Raw genomic sequence first — 23,659 nt, 5'->3', positions numbered from 1 at the left:
CAGGATGCAGTTCAACAAGGAGAAATGCAAAGTGCTGCACCTAGGGTGGAAAAATGTCCAGCACACCTACAGCCTAGGGAATGACCTGCTGGGTGACACAGAGGTGGAAAGGGATCTTGCAGTCCTAGTGGACTCCAAGATGAACATGAGCCGGCAGTGTGACGAAGCCATCAGAAAAGCCAATGGCACTTTATCGTGCATCAGCAGATGCATGACGAATAGGTCCAAGGAGGTGATACTTCCCCTCTATAGGGCGCTGGTCAGACCGCAGTTGGAGTACTGCGTGCAATTCTGGGCACCACACTTCAAGAAGGATGCGGATAACCTGGAGAGGGTCCAGAGAAGGGCAACTCGTATGGTCAAGGGCCTGCAGACCAAGCCCTACGAGGAGAGACTAGAGAAACTGGACCTTTTCAGCCTCCGCAAGAGAAGGTTGAGAGGCGACCTTGTGGCTGCCTATAAGTTCATCACGGGGGCACAGAAGGGAATTGGTGAGGTTTTATTCACCAAGGCGCCCCCGGGGGTTACAAGAAACAATGGCCACAAGCTAGCAGAGAGCAGATTTAGACTGGACATTAGGAAGAACTTCTTCACAGTTCAAGTGGCCAAGGTCTGGAACGGGCTCCCAAGGGAGGTGGTGCTCTCCCCTACCCTGGGGGTCTTCAAGAGGAGGTTAGACGAGTATCTAGCTGGGGTCATCTAGACCCAGCACTCTTTCCTGCCTATGCAGGGGGTCGGACTCGATGATCTATTGAGGTCCCTTCCGACCCTAGCATCTATGAATCTATGAATCTATGAATCTCGTGCATCAGGCTGATTCATAGCAGAGAGCAAGCAGACCCATACATCTTGCCCATTCAAGTCACTGGCATAGCTGCTTCAAATAGCCACTTACTGGTACAATAGTCATTTACTGATGCATTTAAATGGGTGGGATTGGATGCACTGTATATGAGCAAATGCATGGGTGCGTAGTGAGACAGTACAGGGCTTCTGAACCACTCAGGTCACTCTGTGCCCCTTCAAGCTGCTGTTTTGTTAGGGGTCTCAGGAAGCTTGTGAATATATGTGCCTATTCATGTAAAGAGAGTTGAAGAGGCTAGGCTTATCCAAGAAAGCTACAGAAACAGGCTTGTAAGGGCTGAGCATGCAGGGAGGGCTCTAGAGTTACAGCCCAGTGAGAGGGTGACCAGGGATGGTTGTGATGCAAAGGGAAAGAAAAGTCTCCAGTAGAGTCTAGGCAAGCAGCTTGGGCTGAAAATTGCTCCTTGACTTGCTCCCACCATGCTGTTCTTACCTATGTTGGAGTCTTCTCTCACAGTCAGTGTAGAGGGGAGTGCAGTATCACAGGGATATAGAGGCCTCTTCATCCTTCCTACTGCAGCTTTCATTTGGCCTGTGTTACCATATGATTTAATATTGCTTCTGCAGAGTAATGTAAAATTGTGTGTGTGTGTGCACGTGAGTGTGAGCATATGCATGTGGTATGCAAGCTGAAGAGGACACAGGATGTGAAGCTACGAGAACAGTTCAAAGTTAACTAATAAGGTGTCCATTAATTAAAACCAAAGGGCAGATGAGCCAGTATGCCAGGTAACATAGAAGGATTGATTTTAAGTGGCATTGTTCATGGCAGTGAGTGACAGCTGGTGTACTGTACCTCTGCTGTAACAGAGCACTGCAGGACGGCAGCAGTTCATTAAAGCCAATATAAATGGAAAAAGGATTTGGATGCACAGAAGAGACAGATAAGCAATGACAGGGAATATGGAATCATGGCCTACTTTTGTCAGCCCATGCAAATCAGAGCAACATTACTACTGGAAGGGGAGGAAGCAGCTCACTTTAATGCAGGGTGGGGCTTGTAGCCCTATGGCTGGAGCAGTTCCACTTTGCGTGAAATGATTAAACCCTTGTTGGGTCGGTGAGAGTACAGTGTGATAACCCAGTGGGTCATGCAGTAGTGACAGCTGGGGCTGGAATCCCAGCCTCTATCAGTGTCAATGCCTTGGGATCAAGCCCAGGGAGAGCCTAAACCTATGTCTAGAGAAGCAGATGTCATACCTGCTCACTGTCATCTTGTTTATGTCTCTCCATTGGCTTTTAGATCTCAGCCCAGGATTGTACTGCCAAGATTTACTGCTACTTATACAGTAGGTAGAGCCTAGACAGGGAACTTCAGTGCCCAAGGATTTCATTAGCTCACCATCTGTCTCATTTCATTACAGGGATTGCTATACTTATTGAAGACTAAGCCAATGGGTACCATTTTTTGTTTGTAGGGAGCCTTGCATTCCTAATCCCTCCATTGTCTTGCTGTTCAGGTTGGGTTTTTCTTTCCAAGTGGAGATAGCAGGATGCAATATTTCTAGGCCTGCATGCGATGCCTCAACCTCTTGGGGCTCACGCTGTGAGTCTGGCTTCTCACTTACATTGCTTTTTCCTTGGGAAGCATTCCTCATATCTCCTCCTGCTTCTAAATCAGTTGATCTTCACCTTCTTTGTCCTGCTGCTGACGCACATGGGGCTCTATTTAGTAAATGCTTTCAGCATGACAGTCACCTATTCTGGGGGAGAGGCTGTTTGCACTATGGTAATGTATGAATGAGATCAGAACCTTTCCTCCCCTGATATCCCCAGTGAACGCTGCTAAAGCACGCACGCCAGTGCAGTTCCCAGGTGATGTTCTCTTAGTTCTCTCTGAGTACGTCTGTAACTGCAGTGTCTCCTGGGACTGCACTGCTGGGACTGCAGCACAGTATTGCTTTTCTCAAAGTAGATTTAAACTAACTAGCTTGTGGGGAGGAAGGGGGCTGCTGTTACAAGACAGAGCTCAGTGAGGATTGCAAAACCCATCCCAAAAGTTGAGTTAATATCCAGGCAGTTATGTCATGACTGGCACCTGAAGTGCATATGGGGTTTATGGCTCTACTATGCTGCAGTTGGAGCAGTGACTGCAGTGTAGTCATATACTATGTTCTCTCTCAGCCCTAAAGGATACCATACTCTGAGTCTCACCAGCTCACTCTCTGAGACTAATATCTTGCCATAGGAAGGATTAGGATTTTATAGACTTAAATGGTATGGCTTAAATTCTGTTCCCACCCCTACACAAAGGATCTCAGCCCTGCTACTCTGTTATTTCAAGCCTACATATCTCCTGCCTACATGGAGCACAGAACAGTCAAGAACAGAATTATGGCTCAGAGAGCAGAAATGTTCCTTGTGATCATTTTGCATGGTTCAGTGTATTTGAAGGAAATTCAGCACTCTCCATCCTTATACAAATCCCTCCCTGAGAATTAGCATGCAATAGTATAAAATCCCCGGCAGGAAGCAACCTAAGCAAACTGATTCTGGAAGGCAGAGACGGTCAATAAATATGGAACCTCACTGTGCCCTTTTTGCAGTCTCCAAGTAGAACCACAGTTCAGGAGAGATACTATTTGAAGTTGGAGTCAAAATGTATTAACCTTGCTCCAGGGACAAAATATTACCTCTAATCTTAGATATTTTAAGCTTTTTTTTAAAGAAAGAAAAAGGAGAGAAAAAGAACTCTTTGTCTAATAATACTGGTTTTAGGCAATCAGGCTCTTAGTCATATTCTGATGACTCTTTTATATGTCACTGATTAATTACACCTTTCTAGCTGCCCTGAACACTAGGCTCATTTATGAGAGAAGAAATTTTAGAAAGGGGCACTTTACAGAGGAGGGAAAATAGGATGTCAGTATTTTTCCCCTCCTGAAGTAAAAAACCAGAACTTGCTCTTTGGTTTTTCTGTAACTGTTCTTAAAAGCTAAAAATTTCAAAACCAGTTGTCAAAAATTAGGGGCCCCCAAATGAGTATTTTTAGGCCCTGACATACATGGCATTATTGCTAGAGCTTCTGAGCACCTGTTTCCCCATGTGTGCTTGAAAAAAAAAAGGCCTAAATAATGTTAGTTTATTTACAGGACTGCACATAATCTGATATGGTATAAACAGACTGGCAAAGGAAAGGAGGCACAAATAGGATGGTCTCAAGTGCTAAAGAAATACCTATTAAATCAAAATATGAATAAATGAGAGAGGATCATACCTTATGTAATTGTACACTGCAGTGTATTTAGGAAAGTACCTACAGATTTGTTTGTCTGCTGCTGTGTTCTGGCAAACTTCTGCTGGCAGTTTGTGAACTAAGAGTCACAGTCCCAAAACCAGAATAATTATCAGTAGCATAATATTAAAAAAAACCCTACTGAGCCACAAAAGGATACCTTATTCCCAATACCATTCCACTAATATAGCATCTTACAGGACAACCCATCTTTTCCTATCCAGAGAGGATTACTGAATAAAACAGAAGCATTTCTAGAAGGTTGAATAGTATCTTTATCTAAGCTTGGATCTAAATTCTTGGGGCTAATTCCTCTGAGTCCACCTTGGCCTCCTTGTTACTTTTCCCCACTTTTCCACATTATTTCTCCACCGTTTCCAGATAAGATTGACTTGAAAGCATGTTTTGCAAGGATACTCCATGGTGTACATGGGCCAGCCACAGGGACTTGCTCAGAACAATGCAATCAGTTGGTCATCTCTTTAAGTGAGAACTGAATGTACTGTCTCCACTTGAGACCACCAAGCTAATTACTGGCATTTCGTATCACTGCTGCTATGGCACGGGCTCCTAACAGCCCCAGGAAGAGTCTAATTAGTATGAGGCATGGATTTCATATATAGTTGTTTGACATTGAAAATACAGGCCAGCCCCCAGACCTGCTGTTTTTATTTATTTCAGATCAACCTGTAAAGTTCATTCCAAAAAGACAGCACGGCAGGGTAAGTCAGGAAGTAATTTAGCTAGTCATGTCACTTGGCTGTTGCTACCCACATCAGAAGTGAAAAATAATTATTCTTGTCTCTCATAGGTAATTATTTTAATTAACTGGAAGGATCTGGAATAACCAGCACCTGTAACTTCATGGGTGGTGTGATTGTCACAGTTTCAAGGAAACAGTGCCGGGTTTTGATCAGTATGCCACATGGAAAAGCACATGGCAGGCTGAGAGAAGAGGCAGGACCAGTGCCTTTGTTACCTGCAGTTTAAAGTACAAAGTGATGCTATATGGCCTGGCTCCCATAGATACAGTGTGGCATGTGGATTCTGCTGCTATTTGGCATATACATGTTTACAAATGAGGTAAAATATGAACAGTGCTAAAATACAGGACTTCAACAGCCTTGTTCAGAACAAGGAAAACAGGAAAGTCTAGGAATTACCTCCTAGTTCTAACCACATCCCTGAGCTACCTCAGACTGGTATTCCTCACTTTTCTCTGTTTTCTGAATGCTACAGTTTTATTTCCCTGCCATCTTCTCCTACTGCTTTCACTTCCGCCATTATGTTCACTTTTGAAGCAGCTGATGAATAAACAGTTTTTACATGACTTTCTGAATGCTTAGCAGAAAAGGGTGTTCTGACACAGCTGATGGTGGGCCTGCTGGAGCTCTTGAACACATGTGATTTGGGTTGCATGCTGTAACAGGGAACCGCTACCCCTGTTACTAGGAAGGCGTGAAAGGGTAGGAAACTCAGGGTTAGGAAGTGCAGCAAGGAGTAGGGGCCTTGGTAGACAGAACTAGGAACTAAAAAGGCCAGGCAGCTAATGCAGCAATTAACTGCACTGGGGGCGGGGGCAGAAGATCCAGTCAGGTTACAGAAGGAGGATGAGGTAGGAGATATAAATCCAGTCTCTCAGCATGCAAGAGCAGCTTCCCCTGCTTGTAGCAGGGAGAAGAACTCCTGGGAGACCCTTTGAGTCAAACCAAGGCTAACAGGCCTGAAGGGAGGTGCTAGGAGTGGCCTGAGAAGCCGGTTAGAGGATTAGCTATAATATGGAGATGGAACAGCTAATGTGGCTGTTGGCTCAACAGCAGGCTACTGCTAATGAACAGCATAAATAGCAGCATGAGCAGGTCCAGAGGCAGGAGGCTAGACTGCAATAGATGATGCACAGGCAATTTCAGGAGCCAGAAATCCTACGAACGTTGGTAGTGAACCAGAAGGCAGTTGCAAAACTACTCACCCAAAGTGCAGGGAGCCTCAGGGGTGGGATCCCAACATATACCCCAGAATGCATGGCCGACTGGTGCCTCTTGAGTCTGGGGGGGACACCCACAGAAGCCGCCGACATCAGTGTTGGCAGGGACGGGGCTGGTGAGCACCCACAGAAGCCACCGGTGGCATTGGCGGTCGGGACAGCCCTGTCGGGGGGCCACGTGCCCCCCTGTGCCCTCCCTGCCAGTCGCCTATGCCAGAATGTAAGCCCGAGGAGAGTGACCCTGAGGCATTCATAGAGGCATTTGAGAGAACACTCATCATTGCCCAATGGGACCGACATATATGGGCTCTGCACCTGGGAATGCTACTAGTGGGGAAATCCCCAGCTGCTTATTGGGCTTTGCCTCAGGCTGAGGTGGGTGACTACAACAGGATGAAGGCAACCATCCTTAAATGGTTGGAGGTCTCTGATGAGCAAGGGTCCAGGTTTTCCGTTAGCTGTGGAAAAATGCAGAAAAAAGTGGATTTTCTCCTTTAAAGCAGAACAACTCTGGAAACTATGGATTTTCCCTTGCAAGCTTGCAGAATTTCAGCCTGCAAGAGGCTGCTTGGGGCTGAAGAGAGTGGGACACAGGAGCTGGGAGATGGGAGGAGGGGGCATGTGCATGCGTGCATAGGCACACATATACACGGCCAGCAATACAGCCAGGCAGCAGCGCACAGCAGCTCCCCCATCTGCCTGCAGATAAGTCAATGGGGGAGGGATGGACGCAGATTGAGGCCCCAACAGTGAGCGAGGTAGTGGGGCAGGATTGGGGGCCAGGGCTAGGGCTGCTGCCAAGCCGGAGCAGTGTGTGGGGCCTGGGGCTGGGGCTGGGGCGGGGGCAGGAATGTGTGGCCATAGGGCCCAGATGGGGGAGTGGAATGGAACCATGGGTGACTCATCTGGAGGGTGGCAGCGGGGCTGGTTCCCTGCTGTTGTGCACACTTCTGGGAAGAGGACTATGTGGGGGCATGTTCCCCCTCCCCAGATTTGTCTGTGAGGCAAGGGAAGATGTAGGCTCCCTGCTGTGAGCTTGGAGCTCCCTGCCCTGCTGCCCTCCCCACAGGGGCCTGCATGGCCCAGCAGGTGGGACCCAGGGTAAGAGGGTGGAGAGGCTTGGTGCTGCCACCACCGTTGCCACCACTGGAAGACCCATGCCACCTGTGCCTCCATAGCAAGGCACCCCCTGCCTGCCTGTCAGCAGTTCTGGTGATGCTGCTGCCAGGAGAGCGGGAGACACCTCGCCATGGTGGCACAGCTGGTGCAAGGCTCCTGGTGGCAGCACCAACCCCTCTCTATCTTCCTGCACTGGGCCCTGCCTGCTGGGCCACAGAGACCCCTGGGGGGAGGGCAGCAGGGCTGGGAGCACCAAGCCTGCAGCAGGCAACCTGCATCCACCCCACCCCCATGGACCCCTCTCAGCTCTGCTCTGGCTGTGCCACTTGCAGGAGGGGGGAGGAGGGCGGGCTCCCCCGTTCCACTGGCTGCAGCAGCTGCCACCTCCTGCATGTGGAAGCTGGGGCTCAGGCACTGCTGGGGCACTCAGGGGGCTGTGGGTCCTGGCCCTGTAGCCCTGGCAGCTGGGGGCCGCCTCTGGCAGAGCTGTGGGGGGCAGAGGTCTGCAGGTTGGGAGTGAGGAAACCAGTATGGCTGGGAGGGGTGGGAGGCTGTGGGTTGGGAGCGAGGGGCACCAGCAGGGCCATTGGGTAGAAGGCTCTGTGTTGGGAGTGCGAGGCACTAGCAGGACCAGGGGGCTATGAGTTGGGAGTGAGGGGCACCAGCAGGGCTGGAGGCCTGGGGGATATAAGTCTAGTGTCTCAGCATGCAAGGGAAGACACCCCTACTTGCAACAGGGAGAGAAGATCCTGGGAGAGAGAGGCTGCTGGAGATGAGCAGGCAGGTACCCAAACTGCTCAGGAGTGCTGGAGGTGGGATGACTCTGGAGGAGGTAGGGCCAGCTACAGGGTGGAGGAGGCCACAAGCAGGGCCTGGGTACACTCCCCTGCTATAGGTGCCAGAAGTTAACCCCAATTCAGAGGGGTAGAGACTAGTGTAGTGAGGCTGGACCCCCAGAAGGGGCTGCCGTCACGGCAGAGCCAATACCTGGGAGCTGAGATCTTAATTTGTGAACTAAGGTGGAGGTGCAACCAGAGAAAAATGGGGCCAAGGCCATGACAGCTGAAGCCCCAGCAAGCCCTCAGAAGCCTATGGGAGCAGTCCCTGAAAGGGGGAGTGCTGAGGGAGAGCAAAGGCCCCCAGATGGGGACTGGTTTGCTGGGCAGACAAGGCTACCCCTGAGGTTACTCCTGGCCCCAGGGACCTCTTCCCAACTATAAACAAACAACATCAAAGTCATGGCAGGCAAGGGATGGGAGGTGAGGTGGGAGTGGGAAAGAGCCAACAAGTGCTGCAGATCACAAGGAGGGGACTAGGTGCCATGGTGGGTACCCCCCCCCCCCCCAGCTCCCCTCTCCCCCCGCCCCCACACAGGTTAAGTGCCTGTAAGTAAGGCACTTACTGCTTTTTAAACCAGCCTCTGAAAGGAACTCAGGCATTGTGGTTAGCTGGAATGAAGGCTCCTCTCCACAGTGCATGGGACAGCATCCTGTATGATGGATGCAGCAGGGTCTCCTTGATAGTTTTACAAATCTTATTTCTGTACCGAATCCTGACCTACCAGCCAATTTATTTGATGTCTTGACCTCCAGTGAGATTGCAGTCTGATCAGGTGAATGCAGAAGCCTAATTCAGCTGCCAGAGTTGACACCACTGACCTTCATGCCTGCTTTTACCAAAATCTACAAATCGCTTTAACAAGCTCACTTCTGAATTGTGGGTACTTAAAAAAGCATTGTCCTTCATCTAAAAGAAAAAGAGAACTAGTGTTTCAGACAGATGAAAGGCCAGGGCATAAGAGGCATGCAATATGGGCATTACAATAATAAGGCCAAAGAACAAGATTTGGACTTGACAAGAACACATACAGTGGGAGTGACTGGCACAATATAAGAAAGATGCTCAGACCAAGATTGCCTCTAAGATGCATTACAGAGCACGAAACATTCCTTCAGTATTGCCTAATAAACTGGGAGATTAGCAGGGAGGCAAAGGGACCTATCAGGTCATATAAGAGAAAGAAAGAAAGAAAGAGAGAGTACAATAAAGAGTGAGAGAAAGCATGCAAGAGAGAGTGAGCATGTGCACCTCAAACAACTATGGATTGGGTCACTGGAATCTCTCTCTTTTTTACCTCTGCAATAGCAGGCTGTACTTTCCTCATATTTCACAACCACAAGAGTGTTGGAACAGAACCTCTGCAGAAATGCAAACATTGAAGGTTTGATGCTTTCCCTGTTTCCCCTGGGGGACTCCAGTGAGGCTTCTTGGGGCTAGCATCTAATACAAGAGTCTTTGTGTATTTCAAGAGTCTTCAATTTGGGAAATGTCCCATTTTTAATTTGTGCGAGCAGTGTGACTCATTCTCTGTTGCCAGACAAAGCTCTATGGGACAAGCCCCAAGTATGACCGCTTTCAGGCTTTTTAATAAATGCATTGTCATGGGACACAGCCAGCAGCTCCAGAACACAAGGAGTACTATAGATTGTGAAAAGAAGCTGGATCAAGTGCTGCAGACATTCTTCTTTATTTGCTGTACGATACTTTGACAGCAGGAGCTGCTGTCCTGCCGTGGTCTCAATGGAAAGTCAAGGTCACGCATCCAAAGAGAGAACTAAGCAAGGAAACAATAGCAGTGCTAGTCCTTCTGGGCAGTCTGGGGGTGGGGAGGGGCCACACTTTAATTAAAGAGGCTCCAAGAGCTGCTCTAATTATAGTGCCACAGCATCTCATGTATCAGCGTCCCTGTGCTTCAAAATGGCAGCAGAGGTGCTTGAACTAAAGCCTGTCGAATAAGCTTTAGTTCAAGCGCCCCCACCACCATTTTTAAGCATAGGGACACTGATATGTGAGATCCTGTGGCGCTATAATTAGAGCAGCTCTTGGAGCCGCTTTAATTAAAGGAGGGGGGCTGCTAGAGTGAGGTAGTTACCATGCTGTAGCAGACTCGATTAACTGAATCTGCTCTGACGTGTTGTAATTACAGCGTATCAGAGCAGCCTCTGTGCTTGTATATAGGCACCCTTTGTGACCAGAAATTCAAAAAAGCATTGAGTCATGTTGGGGACCCCCCTGCTTGTCAAAGACCCTATTCAGGCAGGCCGGCCAGGGCTAACTGGCTAGGCAGCCAAACCTGCTTGGGATTTTAATGGACATCTCTACCCCAGATAATTAATGCTTTGGTTTCCTGATTGGCTGCTGGGAGTGCAGCTACCCATTTAGTCTCACCTGTCAGCAGTGTCTAGGCCAGCCAATAGTACGGACTCAGCTCTGCTCTGGTGAGCCTCCTGGTTCCTGGCTTCTCTGGTGTTCTGCTTTCTGACCCTGATTTGGTTCTGACCATATGCAACACGTGGGGGTGACACGTGGTGGGGTACAGGCCCCCCGAGATTTCTGTGCAAATGGGGTGGTGTGGGGCATAAGACTGCAGCCCAGCCACAGCCAGCAGTGGTGGGGGTGGCAGCAACAGTGGTGGCATGGAGTTGTGCCCCCCCCCCATCAACACTTACATGTCATCTATGGCTCTGACCCTGGACTCTGGCCATTGGATCAGTTTTCTGGTTTTTGGACCTCATTTGCTCAGTTCCTGGACCCTGGCTTATAAATTTCCACCTCATTTTTGACTTGGTTACAGCCTTCTGAATTCTGACCCTTCTGCATTTGGACTCTGCCTCTGGACTGCTGGTAACTTGATCCCTGATTCTTGTCCCCTGATGCGGTCTGTGGTTTAGCTCCTGCCCTTCCCCAGTGGCCTAATCACTAGGCCAAGCCACCTATGTTCCGGTCCCTTACACCATGGCCCTCACCCTTTCAAGGGGGTAAGCCATGCCCATCTGAGAAAGGTGCTGTCCCCTTAGATTAGGGATACTACGGGAGAACAATCTCTCTGGGAACAATGCTTCCTTTCTAGCCATTAAAATGATCTGTCTTATATTTCAAATATTGTGAAATAAGCCTCCTGTGTTCTGTCAGGCTCCATGGGATGTGATCTACTGTGTGTTGCCTGAAGATAAACTGCACATGTGCCCACATACTGTAGCAGCCACTTCCGCCCAGCACAGTGATAGTCCCTCAGTTTAGATACCTGCCTCAGTCTCAAGTCAGGCATCAGGCAAACAGTCTAAACTGAAATCATTGAACTGTCATTGAGTTGCAGCCAGCAGGAATGGCGATGTCCTCAGCACCCATGTGAATGGTTGGAGGGCAGAAACTGCCAATTCAGGTAACCCAGGCTGAATTGCAAGGTTTACTCGTCTCCTGTTCTGGCTGTACGGATTGCTGGCAACTTCCCTTTTTTCAGTCTGCATGTTTCATCGTGCAGGCTGTATAGATGGGAGCGGGGTTTGTGCAGCAGACTGTCAATCGGTGCCTGATTTAATCAGACAATGCTATGCAAGCGAAAAACATGAAATCCTCATTGATGATTCACTGGTGCTACATGTTCCACACTGCTTCAGCAATTATGCGTTAAAATATTTTCATGCTAATGAAATTCTAGGATGCAGGAGGCCCTGGTGACAATGTGTACTTCATTCCAAGAAAAATTATATTGGACACTTGGGAATCTCCTTCAAGGAGATTCAGCTGCAAACAGGGAATACATTAAAGAGAACAAGGAAAGTACAATTAGACTCAGCCTTTATTTGACATGCTGCCATATTAGTGTCACATCCTCCATTATGGCACATTTCTTCCTGACTGAGCATCAGGAACTGGATTCCTGTTAGTGTGAACTGATATTTAAAAAAAAAAAATCCTTTTCCTGGATTCCAGTTGTGATTGCTAGAATAAACCCCAAATATGGCTATGAAATTCTTTGTTTTTGACGATGCTACAAAGCTAACATGGCTGATAATCTGGCCTTGCTCAGACCAAGCAGTCTGATGCAATTTAAAATACAGATTATTATTGGTAAGAGATGGAAAGTATATCAATGTTAAAGATGGTACTTGAACAGAGTGCTGCTGAAAGTGTTGGACTCCTTGCCTTGGACTTTAAATCTTCTGGCTATTCACAGAACAGCTCCAGTTCAAGCCACCGGAGTTCAAGGTTGTGTAGTCCCACATCCTTTAGGATGAAGGGAAAGATTACATTCTGGTCTTATCTCTAGGAGATTGTTCTTAAAGTCTCAGATTATTGCCACCTGCAAGGGTGGTTGATGGGTGATGGATAGGGGGTCTACTCAATTCAGGATTGAATTTAATAACAAAGAACTTAAAAGAACAACTTAATAAAAATTAAATGCCTCAGTTCCAGGAAGGAGGTCCTTACTGTGGTGGCCTGGCCTCACAGCCCTCCTAGGGTCAGGGGGGAAGGTGCTGGCTGGTGGGATAGCACAAGATGCAGCAGTCAATATAGCAGCTGCTGTCTCATCCCACCTCCACTGCTGGGGCCTCTCTTCCAATTGGTGGGCCTGGCAAAGCACATTTAGGAAATATCTACAAAATCTGCTCTTTATACTGCGACCAACCTACAAAAATTGTTTAGTCTCACCATGATTTAAGTGGTTCCCTAGTGATGGGTATTCAAACACTGGAGAGCTGCATGGGCTCATCAACCTCAAGAACGCAGAGCAGTCCTCGCAGTAGAAACTGGTAGTCCTACCAAACTCAAATTCATTTAACTTGGAGACCTAGGCAAAGCTGTGAACATTTGCATGTAGGACACATTTCCATTGCTATTCTCTACTCTCATCTTATTCTTTGGATTTACATAAATTATTTGGGTCTCTAGAACCATCAGCTGGGAACCTCTTACTGGTAAAAAAGAGAAGGGTAAAAATGTGAATATAAATTCTTTTTTTCTAAGAAAATGTTGATCCCTGTGCACATGTAAAATATTACAAAACAATCTATGAGCTGTTTTCAAAGGATGTACAGAGCAACCCCATTATAAAACACTGAAAAACCTAGATACTATAAAGCAATTTTCTCTTACGTACTGGTTCAAGATTAAAATGGTAATTATCTTGCAAATTACTGTAACTGTCTTTTGTAAATATGGCGATAGTTGAGATGTGACTAGCACCAGTCTAAAGGATAATGTGCTTAATAAAATGTATCTTCAGAGTATTGTGAAGAAGCAGAGCATATTAGTTTTTAAGGTGACAATACTATAATTTCTGCATGATATAGCCCATTCTTGCTCTCTACCACTATTTTAAAAGAACGAGCTAATCATTTTTTTCCTTTTGGGAAATTTTCTTGTGAATAATTCACAACTTGCTACTGAATGTGCTTAGTAACTTTTTACCCTCTCAAAAGCTTTAGGCTGGTTTCTCCACAGTATAAAGCACCTACAAGCGAAAGGGAATTAGGTCCCTTAGTCCATAAAGATTCCTTGAAAGTTCCCAGCTTCAGTTCTGCCTGGATGCTTTTGCTTTGAATAGTGGAAATATTGAGAACCTTGAAATGTTTAGCTAGCATAATGATGGGTATGACTGACATAAATGTAAATAGACACATTAATAGTTGGATAAACTTTGTATAAATACCATAATATAAAAACACTAAGGAATTATTTCCTCTGCTTTAAGGATGAGTGAATCAAACTTTCAGGCCTATGCCATTCAGAAGATTAGACTAGGCAGTCACAATGATTCCTTCTGGCTTTAAAGCACATCACTCTGTTTTCAGTCCTTCAAAACGACTTCAAATCCTGTGATTTGGTATTCTTATGCAAGTGTTTGTTGCAGTCATCAGGGTTATGTAATACCAAATGCACCATCACTCCCAGTTCTCTTCACATATAAATATAAACAAAACCAGCAGCACCTAATGTGGGATACCTGGTATCATGTTTTCCTCAGTGAATACATTTTTTTCAAAAGTTCAAATTTATCTTTTGATTATAATAACACATGAACCACAAAATACAAATCAAAACATTATAAAGAAAAATATTAAAAATCAAAATATGTACATATATACTAGGGCTGTGCGAAGCTTCAGGTGCTGATTCGATTCGGAGGAGATTCGTCCCAATTCGGTGACAAATCTCCAAATCCAAATCAAATCAGGGAACCAATTAAAAGGTCCGAATCAATTCAAAGCTCTTCGAATCTTTGGAAAAGATTTGGAGAGCGTTGATGATTCTGGCAGTTCCCGGTGGCTGCAGCAGGGAGCTGCAGGTGACTCTGCGCTGGTAAGTAGTACGGGTGGAGGGGTGGGGCTGGGGGAGAGGGGAGGGGAGGGGACCGTGGTGGGACACCTGCCGGGCCCCATGCCCTGCCTGCTCCCCCAGCCCTCCCGAGTGCCCCCGACCCCCACCTGCTCTCCCAGCCCTCCCAGCCCTCCTCATGGCTGCCTTGCCTGCCCCAGCTCTGGCCCTTTAAAAAAAGCCCCTATTCACTGGCTGCTGTCAGGTGGGGGGGCGGGGGCGGTGATCACCACTGCCTTCCACTGCCCCACATCACGGGGGTGCTACCATGAGCCTATGACCCCCTCCCACTCTCCCAGCCCGCCCCCCCATGGCTGTCCCACCCACCCCATCTCTGGCCCTTTAAGAAAAAAACCCCAAAAAACCCCTTGGGCTCACCAGCTGGAGCAGTGGAGATCACTCTCCCGCCGGGCAGGAATCGGTGAGTCTGCCCTTTTTCTTTTCTGTAAGGGCTGGAGCTGGGGTGGGAGGACAGCCATGGGCAGGGATGGGACAGTGGGCAGGGGTCGGGAGGCTCGTGGTAGAGCCCCCCATGCGGTGGGGGACAGCAGGGGGAAGCGGGGATCTCCTCCCCGCCTGAAAGCACCCAGTGAGTGGGGACTTTCTTTTTCATCCCCCAGTCTGTAAGTGTGTTGTTGATTTTTTTCTCCCTAGGTGCAGCACTCTGCACTTATCTTTGTTAAACTGCATCCTATTCTTTTCTGCTCACTTTTCCAACCTGTCCAAATCCACCTGAATCCATTCCCTGCCCCCCAGTGTGTTTACTTTGCCCCATAATTTGGTGTCATCCACGAATTTGGACAGAGTACTCACCACACTCTCAACCAAGTCACTGATGAAGATATTGTACAGCACTGGTCCAAGGACCGAACCTTGGGGGACCCCACTGCCCACATCTTTCCAGGTCAATATGGACCCATCCACCACCACACTCTAGATGCATCCCATAAGCTAATTTTCCACCCACCTGACTGTGTAATCATCTACAACACAGCCGGCTAGTGTATTTATAAGAATGGGATGAGACACCTTATTGAAGGCCTTTTTGAAATCCAAGTAAATGACATCTACTTTTATTTCTTTGTCTAAACACTTGGTGACCTGATAATAAAAAGAAACAAGGTTAGTCAGATAGGATCTACCTGCTATGAATCTATGCTGATTGCCCTTCAGGATTATTTTTCCCGTTGGACTCCCACAAATGTATTCCTTAACAATTTTTTCAAAGGTTTTCCCAAGGATAGAGGTGAGATTGACTGGCCTATACTTACCTAGATCTTCTTTTATCCTGTTCTTGAAAATAGGAAGCACATTAGCCCTTTTCCAGTCCTCTGGGACCTGTCCTGAGCATCATGAGTGCTCAAACAGATGTGCCAGTGGTTCAGTTATGACACTGGCCAATTTCTCCAGCACCCTTGGATGAAGATCCAAGGTTCCTGGATCTTCTGTTGAGAGAGTTTTCTCAGAGCACTCTCCTCTGTGCCCAAATCCTCAAATACTCCTGACTGTTGTTCTTTTTTTCCCTCTCTCTCTCTTCCCTTGACCTCAGTGTTAAACCCAACATGACCACCAGCCTATCCCCACAGATATTCTCAAGATTAATGTACTCTGAAAAGGTCCTTTCTACAGCACAAGGAAGGTTATACTCTTCCCTGCTGAACAACTGACATCCTGGCAGTGCACATAAAATATCTAATATGTTCATATAAATAAATAAATAAATAATTTACATATATAACATTAGGTAGCCATTCCAGGACTTTAATAGTCAAACTTAGTCACTTGGGAAAAATGAGTAATGGAATCCTTTATTCTACTGGGTGGTTTAGGGACCACCTCTCCAGAGGCTTCTGAATTCTTAGGAAGTTCTGGAATAGTTATGGCTTGACCTTTAATTTTTTTAGTTTTATTTTGCTGGACAACTGGCACATACCCCACAACATCCACATTTAGTTCAAAGTGGGGATATCTACATGGGCAATTAATGCAAAGCAATAAACTCCGGAGCAGCTTGAGCCAAAGTAAACTGCTCCTAAGCACAGTGTCTACACGTGCACAAGGGACAGCAGCAATTTGAGCTAGGGCAGATCAGGCCCCCCACTGGCTGGGCTGACTGGGTTCAATTTATGCCTGAGGTCAGCATCTACCCATGCGTTTCAGCACAGTAAATTACTCCGCCATAAGGTAGTTCTATCCTCAACAGTACTATCTTATGACAGAGTTGATTGGTTTACTGCACACTAATAGTAGCACATGTGCAGATGCTTACTTCTCAGTAATTTGCTTTAATCATGAGTACGTTTGCTACCTGTAAATATAAGTAGTAAATTTACTTGTGAGTAATTACTGCTCAGTATGACACATGTAGCACCAACCAGGAAAATATGTGCTCCTGGTCAGCCAGGCAGCAGGGGTTGGGAGATTGCTGCCTGCTGCTGGGGCAGGCTGTGCTGCAGGGGCAATGTCCTCATGCCCTGGCAGCAGGGAGCTTCCAGCCCCTGCTCCTTCATTGTGATCACGGAGCAGGGGATGGGGGCTCTGTGCTGCTGAGGCAGGGGGACATTGTCCCCATCCAGGATCCAGTGGCACAGCCCGCCCCAGCAGCAGGCAGCTCCCAGGGGCAGGAAGCAATGTCCTAACCCTGTCTCCTGGCCCATGCTCCCCACAAGCCCCTGGGCTACAGGGGGCCAGTAGCAAGTATGCTTCTGCTTCCCTGCACATGTAGATGCCTGCCTGGGGTCGGTTTACTCTATAGTAAATTACTCTAGAGTAAACCTACCCTGGAGCATTTTGCACATGTAGCAAAATTAGAGCTAATTAGAGTTAATTAGCCTACTGTGCAGTAAAGTGCAGAACTGCACCAGAGTTTATTGCATCACATTTATACCACATAGAGACATGTCCACTGAGAATCACCAGGTGAATCTATATGTTCGCTTTACTGTGGAGTAGACTAATTAGCTCCACAGTAAAGTGTCACTATCTGCATATGCATCAGTATTAGGGGGAGTAAACTAATTGATTCTGCTGTAAGGTAGTACTGTCAGGGACATTACTACCTTATGGCAGAATAATTTACTGCACTGAAATGCACATGTAGATGGCGACCACGGGTGTTAGCTGTGCCCAGTCAGCCCAGCCAGCTCAGGGCCTATTCTGCCCCAGCTCAAATTGCTGCTGTCCTGGGCATACATGTAAGCACTGTACCCGGGAGCAGTTTACTCCAGTGCAAACTGTTCCAGAGTTTATTCCTTCACCTTAATTGCATATGAAGATGCACCCACTGACTTCATCTCCAATTTAAAAAGTTTCATCCATAGTAAATTCAGGGTCTTGATCATCTGAAATTACTTCACTTGGATTCTGCTGAGTACATCTATGTATAATTTGTGCAATTTTGGACAAATTGCTAGCCGAAGCGTCAAATACTGAAATAAATCCATATGGATAAAGCATGTCCCAGTAAAGTGTTCTGGTAGGACCATAACCTCTTTTACATATAGTATACTTTACTACATCTTCAGATGTATTATTTAGTTGTTTATCAACAATGTGGAATATGGGTTCCTACTTGTCTGCTGATTTATTCTTTACCCTTGGTGTCAAGTTTTGATTTAGCGCTCTGTCACCTTCTGAAATGACTGAACGTTTAACTCTCTCAACTTACTGTTACATATTTGCTGCCTGGCTCTTTTCAGCCTCTAGTACTCAGTAGAGCTGTGTGAAGCTTCAGTCCCTGATTTGGTTTGGTGGAGATTCAGCCCAATTTGGTGGCTGAATCTCTGAATCTGAATCAAATCAGGAGACCCTTTAATCTCTCCAAATCAAATTGTAACCCCCTGAATTAGTTTGGAGAGATTTGGAAAGATTCAGAGATTCAAACATAGACACAGCTTTAAATGCTTTTTCTACATACCTCAAGGTACTAGGCAACTCTTCAATGCTGTGATGGTGGGGCAGATGGAGCGTCCCATAGAAGCGTGGGGGGCTCCCCAGTGTGCTCTGCAGCAGACCTGGAAGTGGACCATAAGTACTTCCAGTTAACTTCCAGGTCCACCAGGGACCCCCCCCCCGGCTCAGTAACTGGTGCCTCCTGGGTCTGGGGGGGCACCTGGATTCCCCCCATGGCTGATTGCTGAGCCAGAGGGGCTTAGGGCCCCTCCGGCATGCTCCCAGGCAGACTCAGAAGTGGACTGGAAGTACTTCTGGTCCACATCTGGGTTCGCCACTGAGCACACAGGGGGCCCCCCATGCTCCTGTGGGATGCTTCATCTGCCCCAGCATTGCAGCATCCATGAGCTATGCCTGGTACCTCAAGGTATGTAGAAAAAACATTTAAAGCTGTGTCTATGTCCAAGTTGCTGATTTTCCAAATCGGCATCGAATCTTCAGATTCAGGATCAGCTGAATCGAATCGGGGACAGTGATCTGAATCAACAAATCAAATCACTGTCCCTGATTTGGGCTGAATCTGAATCGAAAATGGCCCGCTTTGCACAAGAAGAAGAACCTTCTTCTTAATTCTTTATCATAGCTTCATAGCTTTGACCAGATGCTGAATGTTCTGCCCACTTGATTCCAAAACTGTTATCAATGGGGAGAAAAGGCTGCATAAGGAGAAAATAGAGTTACATTGTTGTCAGTACAATTATAATCATGGACTATACCTATTTCTGTACAGTCTTATGTACTTATGTATGTACAGTCATATACCAAGTAAATTTCTTCTTATCTTCCAAGGTCCCAAGCACCCTTAGGAGTATCCTATGAGATCATTTCACTGGATTACCCATGAGATGGTAAGGAGTTGTGAGAGACATTACTCGAGAAATTTCATACTGGTCAGCTATTAATTCTGATTTGAACTTGGAGGTTTGATCACTATGAATACTCATTGGGAAGCCATATTGACTTATAAAGTTCTCCCAAAGTGTACTTGCAACCGTTTTGGTAGTTTGATATTTGGTTGGATAGGCTTGGGCATATTTTGTAAAGTGATCAGTAATGACAATGCAGAGCAGTGCACTGACCTGTCTATTTTCCATCTCTGCTACTCTATCTACCTTATCTTTCTTGTGAATACACCTTTCACTTGTACTGCATTTCTTCTCAATGTCTTCATCTTTGGCCAGCAGAATTGGTTACATGCTAATTCCAGAGTCCCCCCTCCACCCATGAGTCCAGTTTCATTATGGATACCAATTAAAGCTTGAGTCAGGTGAACATATGGCACCATGAGGTGTTGGATGTTTTCACCATTTCTTTAAACAAGACAATACAATACTCCCCCTTCAAGCTGTAACTTAATGCTCTCCTTTCACATCAAATGCACTTTATAAAATTCACATTTTTTATCTTCTGCATTTAGGGCTTGACTATTCTCTAGTAGTCTTATCATTTGTGAAATGTACCTACCCTTCCTTTGGAGTTGCCTCCACTCATTGGATGAAATGTCTGGTAAATTTGGGGTTCCTAGTCATACTATTGGGACTTCATATTCTCATGGTATGGTTTCTTCTCCACATGGCAAAAGGTCTGCTAGGTTGCCCCTTCATGTGACTCATCCTTTGGTTTGTTTTCTTGAAGCACTGTAGAGTGTACTACTGCCTCAACAACCATGTTGGATATTGCCTCATTTTGTCCTTTTGACTGAAGCCTGGAAATCATCTTTTGGATCATCTTTTCCAATTTTCTTGAGTCATAGTTGTATATAATTTCATGGGGAATCCTTGACTAACCATCTGCATCAATATACTGTCTTCAAGCTTTATAGATTATAACAAAATCATACAGTGACAGTGCCGTCAGCCTTCAATGGCTTGATGCATCTAATCTGGCTATAGAGAGGCCATATGTTAATGAACTGCTGTCAGTGGTCACTTCAAATTGTGTCCCAGATAAATAATCATGAAACTTCTCAGATACTGCCCATTTCAAAGCTAGAAGTTCAAGTTTGTGAACCGGATAGTTTCTCTCACTTTGACTCAGCCTAAAGGTTGATTAATCAAAACTCAAAGGGCACGTCTACATGTTCCCATATGGTGCCATTATTATTGTGCTGTCATTTAGTACCTCCTTCTGAAAGTACTAAATGATGGTGTGGTAACAGCCTGTACTGCTCCATGCTGGTGGGGCATGGTTATTTTTAGTTCCTACATCGCCATAATGACACTTTATACTGATGGAGCACGTCGCTACAGTGATGCAGCTGTGGGGTCACAGTTTGTTTTTGCCAATGCTATGTCACTGTAGTGTGTTGCTGCGGCAATGTAGCATCACATGTAGATGCGCTCATTTTTTATCATCTTGTATTTCATAGATCACAGCACCCAACCCCTGAAAGATTGTATCTGTATGCACTATGTAGGGAAGCTTCCTATCATTAAGTGCAAGTACCAGAGCAGAAATTAATTTCTCTTACAGGATATCAAAAGCTTGTTGACACTCTGCTGTCCAGAGATCCATGATATCTTTTTTTCTTTTACCCTTTTCATTCTTGTGGTTTTGTTTTCTAATAAGGTATTCAGTGGCTTTGCAATAGCTGAACACTTTGAGACAAACCACCAGTGATAAACAGCAAACATGAAAAAGAACATAACTCATAAATGGTATTGGATCTTGGCTAGTCTTCTACCATAGAAATGTTGTCACTTTTAGGTCTTATTACTTCTTCAGAGATTGTGTGTCCCAGACACTTGACTGACTGTTCAAATAATTTGCAATTTGAGGGAGGATAACACTAAGTTGTTTATGTTCTTCTACAGTTGTGTTTTTCTACAGTTACAGAACAGCTAATAGGATAATACAAGAAGGCAATTACCCCTGTGAGATTGACTCCTACCATTACTTTCTTTGTCATGTGTTGGAAGGTAGATGGGGCATTGGTTAGACCCTGAGGCATCATTTTAAACTGACAGTTCCCTAAAGGGTAATGAAAGTCAGGAGTTGTGAAAGTCATCTGAAGTCAAAGTCATCCAACTACAGGGGTAGTGAAAGTCATCCAAAGGGGTAGTAAAAGTCATCTTTGGGTGATCAGTTGGCTCCACCTCTGCTGGGCAATATCCACTCTTTATGTCCAAGACAGAAAAATGCCAAGATCCAGAAAGAAGGGCAAATATCTCTTCTGTTCATGAAAATAGGCATCTTCCTGGGTAGTCTACAACCATCCAAAGTGTTCTTTCTTTGTTTTGAGTAAGAACCACAGAAGATACATAAGGGCTATCTGACGTCTCAATGAGTTCTGTAGCTAATAATTCATAAAGTTGTTGCCGTAAGTCTTTGAAATCTGAAGGAAACACTCTTCTTGATCTCTCTTTAAAACACGTATCATCCTTCTGTCAGATCTGACAAGTCAATCCTGAGATGGGCTCAAATCTAGACCATGGCTAGCAAAAGTTTCCCCAACCTCCTTTGTGATCCTCCTCTCTCTATATAGCCTGTAGTTGGCATCCAGAGTTGACTCACCAAAATCCAGCTTCAAAGGTTTTTCTTCAGCCCTTCCCATGGGTTTTATTTCATGTCTTGAAGTGGGTATGGATTTTACCCAGTCAAATACTGCTCTTTTTATGATTACCTTATTGGAGCATATCATGACTTACCTTTGGTGTGCATTTCTTACCTTTCCTAAAACTCTCTTGCATTTGGCCCTAGAACCTCACACAAATTGGGTTTGGAGGGTCATCTCTCCAGGGAACAATTTATCCATTGACCCTTATGATAAAATATCTATTTCTTGTTGGTAAATTGGCATTTGAATAACTGTTTTGACTAATTCAGTTTCTCCTTTGCCAGTCTTTACTGGTCTGCACCCAGCCAGTCTCACCAACATTTGCATTTCTGCAGTTTTTCTCTATTTCTCTAAGAGGTTCTATAAATGTATAGCTATTCTCCCCTCAGTAGGAGTGTTTTTGTAAAGTTTAGTCCATTTGTGTTTCTGTGTTCTCTCTCTAGATGTTTGATTACATTTGTTCCCACAATCCCTGGCCATAGGCAGAGGGAGAAAAAATTAGTAGGGGGGTGGGGTTGAGTATGCACTCATGTCCCCCCCAGAAAGTAAGTCTGTGGGGGAATGGGTGGGTGGAAGGGAAAGGGCTGGGGGGGCAGGAGGAGGTAGTTGGACTGGGGCTGGGGCAGGCCCTGAACAGTCAGGTTGGGATATGGGATGGACCCATAAGAGGCTTGTCCAGGGGGCACCCAACATGGGGCAGGGGGGCATCTCCCACCACTGCATTCATGCCAAGAGGGCATGGGGGCCATGTGTCCAGGAACTGTGTGGGGCAGGGTGGGCTGCCACTGAGGGCTGGGGCTGGGGCCAGGGCTGCTCTGGGCTTCTCATGGCAGAGGTGGGGGCTGGGCTGCACTGCACTCAGGGTGGGGTGGGTGGTGGCAGTACTGAGAGGGGAGGTTGGGGAGGGCTATGGTGAAATTTGGGGTGGCTGCAGCCCCTGCCCCTGCCATAGCCATGATCCCAGCACCACCACCTCCCGGCCAAACCACAGTGCAGCCCATTCCCCCCCACTGGGAAGAGCTTGGCACAGCCCCAGCCCCAGCATGCAGTGGCAGCCCACCCCACCCCACCCCACACAGATCCAAGGGCTCATGCCCCCCGTGCCTCCTGGGGTACACGTAGCAGCAGGAGCTGTGTCCCCTGGATGAGCCAGCTTGATGCTCAGTTCTGCACCCTGCCCCAGCTGTTCAGGGCCTGCCCCAGCTTCAGCTCCAGCTCCAGCCCCAGCCCCAGCCCCAGCCCCAGCCTCACTCCCTCCCTCACCACTGCGTGTGTGCCCCTCCCCACTTCACCCCACCCCACCCCTGCTGTAGCCACTGGAAGCCCGCGGCTGGGCTACCTTGTGGCCCTACTGCTGCCCTTCATTGCGGGGGGTAAGTCCCATGAGCAACCTCCTTCCACTGCCTATGTCTGTGGCACAGACTTACTTGTCTGGTGGTCAGGGCATACCAAAGCTATAGTAGCCAGTACCTCATTCATCTACTAGAAATCTCACTTCTAGAAAAATTCTTTCCAGATAAGTTACATCTATCCTCCAGCCCCTGTAACTACCAACGTATCTTGCAAAAGTTGCACCTCCCTACGGGAGAGGTTCTGTTTATAAAAACTTTGACACACAGGGTATTTGAGATCCAGTATTTAGGGGCACTTGAACATGGGTTGCATTCTATGCCCTGTAAATTGAAATGGTGGGCTTTATTTCTTCTGTCACTGTTTACATTTCATTGGTTTTAAATCTCATGATTTCATGCTCAGTGCGCTATTCACAGTAAATTACTGCAGGGGGCACTGC

The 23,659-nt window shown here is 46.6% G+C and overlaps 1 long non-coding RNA gene across 4 annotated transcripts in view; it reads left to right on the top strand.

The window, feature by feature from the left end:
* LOC132244642 (uncharacterized) overlaps positions 1-23,659 on the top strand; it is a 161,208-nt gene that overhangs the window by 50,956 nt on the left and 86,593 nt on the right. Inside the window, exon 3 of one of the 4 annotated variants that reach the window (XR_009456326.1) lies at positions 19,101-19,159. The exons of the other annotated variants lie outside the window; for them this stretch is intronic. This is a non-coding gene — a long non-coding RNA (uncharacterized LOC132244642). The remainder of the gene's footprint in view (positions 1-19,100; positions 19,160-23,659) is intronic. 4 annotated transcript variants of the gene reach the window in all.

This window comes from Alligator mississippiensis, chromosome 13, assembly GCF_030867095.1.
Source record: "Alligator mississippiensis isolate rAllMis1 chromosome 13, rAllMis1, whole genome shotgun sequence".
Taxonomy (NCBI): Eukaryota; Metazoa; Chordata; order Crocodylia; family Alligatoridae; genus Alligator; species Alligator mississippiensis.
This window is presented reverse-complemented; position numbering and strand designations above follow the sequence as displayed.